The following is a 5,000-nucleotide window of genomic DNA, read 5'->3' as shown; positions in this document are numbered from 1 at the left end:
AGTGTGTTGTGTTGTGTTACAGTGTCGTAGAGGGTTATGGTACCCTAGAGTTAGTGTATCACCGATATACGGTGTTACGAGTTAGATCGAGTCGTAGTTACTAATAGTCTTATTATTGTGATTGTGTTTGGTTGATTGATTTGCTTGCAGGTTCTGACATTAAGTCCTAAGTCTGGCTTAGGTACCGGATTAGGCTTGATGTGTATTTTGTTAGTGTAGGCCTGACGTTGGCCTATATGTGTTTTGAGTGATTGCTTGTGAAGGGTGGTGGATATTAAAGCTATGCGGTATCATTGGTTGGCCGATCATGTTCTTGTTTGATTGTTGGTCGATCGGCCAATGGTATTTGTATAGTCTAAGTGTCTAACACTACATGAGTACTGAACTCAAGCATATATATGGTTAACTAGGGATTGTTTGTTGACTTGTTTTAATGCAGGTTCCCGTTACTTGAAGCTAGATCATGGCAGGAGGCCAAGTCTAACTTAGTAACGGTTTGCTTAGCCTTAGCTTTTATAGCATGCTAGGGCTAGATTGATTGTTATTTTGGGTTGTCCGGGTTAGAGTCTAGGTTGCGGGTAGAGGCCGCCAGCTCACTGAGTAACATTAGGTTACTCATCCAACTCCGTTGTCCTTTTTGCAGGTCGCTTTAGGTAAGGATGATCGGATAGCTTGGTGCTGGACGTTAGGACCGCCGGTGTAGATTTTCATGCCTTTTGTAAACGGTATTGTGGATTTGTGTTTAGTTGACTCGATTTGGCATTAGGCCGGGACCGGTCTCGAATTATATCAATGTATGGATATTTCTCGAATAAATAAAGTAATTGTTTTATATGCGCTTCATGAGTACTCTGATATTTGACTAGTCCGGTCTAACACAACGTTAGGTCGTAGTACGGGTTGAAAAGCCTTAGGCCTCGATCTAACGGAAAACGCTAACTCTAGGTACGGGTTGCAAAGCCTTATGCCTTGACGCAGCGGGACGAGTTAGTGGATGAACTGGTCTAGGTCGTGGAGTAAAAGTTTGTGACTCTGACCGGATCGTCCCTAACCCGTCACGTAGCGCTTCCGGACCATGGTGTTGGGTTGGACGGTCAGTCATGTTCTTGTTTGATTGTTGGCTGGCCGGTTGGCTCATTCATCTCTAACCCTGGGTGTTGGACGGTCGATCGGTCATGTTCTTGTTTGATTGTTGGCCGGTTGATCGACCATATGTCTAGGACGGTTCGGGGGTGTTACAGAGGTGGTATCAGAGCATGGTTTCGTCCATGCTTTCGGAACTCATGATTTAATCGGTTTTTGAATATTTTATCGAGTCAAAATGAGTCACAAAAGGCATTAGGGAAACCGGTCACGTCCAGCGATAGGATTTTTGGTTTTAGGAATTTGGATTGAGATAGTGGAATCTAGAACTGTTAGGTTGCTTGGGTTGAATTGCTAGGTTGCTTGGGTAGAACTGTTAGGTTTCTGGTTAGCATTGCTAGGTTGTTGTTAGTAGACTATTGGGATTAGTTGTCTACTAACTTGTGTGTGAGGTGTTCTTTTGAGTTGCAGCGAGTAAGTGTGTTTGTTGATCGGAACTTTAAGGGATGAAAACCTTAAAGTGGAGGGAGTTCAAGGCCAAACCCAAACCCGAAGCGAAAGAAGAGAGACAGATTCAGAGAACTGGGCTGTGGTATGGACTGGACAGATGGGAGGAAACAAGACTTCATTGGGGAAAGGACTTCATCAGTACTTGGGAAGACGAAGATCGAGAAGGATTTGAGGAATCTGGACAAGGATGATATCTATCGAAATGACAAGATAGTATCATGGGCGATGGGTGTGTTATGACAGAGTAAAAGCAAGAGGACGACTCAGTCATCATACAAGTGAAGAGATATAAAGACAATTGTGGAGTCCTTGAAGAGGACACTGAAGGAACTGTCGTGGACAGAGTAAAGAGGTTATGGAGACGCGTGGAGAGGTTGCGAGACCAGAAGCTATTTGCCAAGTTCAGTAAGTGTTCGTTTTGGAAGAGAGAGATTGGATTTCTTGGTCATATAGTATCAGGAGAGGGCGTGGCTCCTGATCCAGAGAAGGTCCAAGCCATACGGGAATGGCCTAGACCTACCACAGTGACGGAAGTGAGGAGTTTTCTCGGACTCGCGGGCTATTATCGGAAGTTTGTTAAGGACTTTTCTTCCATTGTAAAGCCCTTAACTAAACTGACCGGTAAAGGAGTACCTTACCTTTGGGTGGAAGCAACAGAGAATGCATTCAAGACGTTGAAGGAAGCTCTCACCACCGCACCGGTGTTAGCTTTGCCCGAGCAAGGAAAACCTTACACGGTTTACACGGATGCTTCACGAGTTGGGCTGGGTTGTGTTCTTATGCAAGATGGGAGAGTCATTGCATATGCCTCGCGGCAACTACGGAAAGCATGAAGATAACTACAGCACACACGACTTGGAGTTAGCGGCCGTGGTGTTTGCTTTACGAATTTGGAGATCATATTTGTACGGGGAAGAAGTGGAGGTATACACAGACCACCAAAGTCTTAAATACCTCTTCACTCAGCCAGATCTCAACCTGCGCCAACGTAGATGGATAGAGTTTGTAGCTGACTATGACCTAAAGATTCGTTACCATCCTGGTAAAGCGAATGTTGTGGCAGATGCCTTAAGTCGAAGGAAGATGGATTCAGATTTAGAAAAAGAAGTGGAGCTGTTGAATCAAGAGTTGAAGCAAGTGAAGTTGGTGGCTTTGGAAGGGCAGACAAGTGAACCATTGGGAGTACAAGCAGTGAATCAAGCCAGCTTGATTCAGAAGATTCGAGAGGAGCAACTTAAAGACGAGAAGCTACAAAAGATTGCTGAAGAACTCAGAGGGCAAGATGGACCAAATAGTGCTGGCTACTACTTGGCGGATGATGGAACTTTACTTATTAATGGGAGGATCACGGTCCCAAAAGGACAAGGGCTGAGAGATGAGATACTAAGGGTCGCACACCATTCTTTACTTAGTATCCATCCTGGAAGTTCGAAGATGTACCGAGAAGTGAGAAGATACTATCATTGGCCGGGCATGAAGAGATTGGTAGCACAATGGGTCGCGCAGTGTGCAACATGCCAGCAAGTCAAAGTGGAGAACCAAGTTCCAGGAGGACTGTTGCAGAGTCTTCCGGTACCACAGTGGAAATGGGACTCGATTTCCATGGATTTCATCACCGGTTTACCCACCGCTCCAGGTAGATCGAACAACTCAATCTGGGTGATTGTGGATAGGTTAACCAAGGTCACACACTTGTTATCGATGAGGGATACGGATAAAGTTGAAGTACTGGCCGAGCTGTACATCAACGAAATCGTGAAGTTACATGGAGTACCTTCAGACATCGTCTCAGATCGTGACCCTAGGTTCACCGCAGCATTTTGGGAAGCATTACAGGAAGCCTTGGGGACGAAATTGTTTAGAAGCACGGCGTTTCATCCAGAAACAGATGGCCAAACGGAGAGAACTATTCGGACAATCGAGGACATGCTTCGGATGTGTATTCTCGATTGGGCAGGAAGTTGGGAGAGGCATTTACCGTTGGTTGAGTTCTCATACAACAACAGTTATCATGCGAGCATAGGGATGTCACCTTATGAAGCTTTGTATGGAAGGCCATGCAAGACACCTTTATTTTGGACGGAAGTGGGAGAAAGAAGAATGTTTGGATCGCCGATCGTTCAAGAGACTACGGTAAAGCTGGAGACGATTAAGACCAACATGAAGAAGGCTCAGGACCGTCAGAAGAAGTACGCAGACCAGTCAAGAAGAGAGGTAACATTTGAGATAGGAGATTGGGTCTATTTGAAGGATACAGCACAGAAAGGAAAGGACAGATTTGGCAAGGTTGGAAAACTCGCGGTCAGGTTCATTGGTCCGTACAAGATCATCGGTAGAGTTGGTGAGGTAGCTTACCGTTTGGATCTGCCTGAAGATATGCATCTACATCCAGTGTTCCATGTCTCCATGCTTCGGAGACATATACGAGATCCAAGTGCTGTAGAACCCGAGAGAATCGAGGAGCTAAGGTCAGATCTTACATATCCAGAAGGACCGATCCGATTGGGAGAAAGGCGTATTAGAAGACTGAAGAATCGTGAGATTGCTCAAGTACAAGTTTTCTGGGGGAGACGAAACAGAATTCATGTTACTTGGGAGGATGAAGAGAGATTTAAGGTCGACCACCCTGAGTTTTTCCGAGAGGATGTTGTGATGGAAGAAGGAGGCCCCTCAGAGGCTTAGAATTCGAGGACGAATTCTGTTAAGGGGGGAAGAATGTAGAAACCCGTTAAAAAAAAAAAAAAAAAATTATTATTTAGTGGTCGTACCGCGGGCAATGGATGGTCGAAGAATTGATCATGGGTGAACCATAAGCTGCTGGACCATGGTTAGAAAAGTGTTAGATTGATCATAAGGATGTTTTGGAAGCATAACATTTTTGGAAGCACGACGGTTTAGAAGCTCGACGTTTCAGAAACCCGTCATTTCTTAGCCACTAAGTTTTCCGCAAAACTTAATGGCTATCACCAGAATATCATTTGGAAGATATTATAAGTTGGAAGCAGGACGGGAGTTAAGCAGGACGGGAAGCAAGCACGACGGGATTGAAGCACGACGGGAAAACCCGAAGTTGGGCGAAAACCCTAATTTTGGTATTATCGATTTTTCGAGGAAGCCGGAGGCTCGGGAAATATTTTCCATCAAGGTCAGGATTCACTTGGAGTTTATTAAAAATATTCATCTCATCAGAACGGGCGTAGAAAAATATTCGGGATTGATCGCGGGACGAAAATTCACCGGAAGGGTCGAAATCAGTCGAATGGACCGAGAAGCTCGAGCTGGCCTTATCTATGAGATAAGGACGTGATGTAACCTGCCTGGCATGGTATGTGGCAAGGGAAGCAGGAGGTGTTGAAGCCCAGGAGAGCACAGCATGCTGATGGACACCCAGAAGCACGAGGTGCCGC

This window comes from Brassica napus, unplaced genomic scaffold (genome assembly GCF_020379485.1).
Source record: "Brassica napus cultivar Da-Ae unplaced genomic scaffold, Da-Ae ScsIHWf_1115;HRSCAF=1585, whole genome shotgun sequence".
In the NCBI taxonomy this organism is placed as follows: Eukaryota; Viridiplantae; Streptophyta; class Magnoliopsida; order Brassicales; family Brassicaceae; genus Brassica; species Brassica napus.
Note: the sequence above shows the minus strand (reverse complement) of the source record.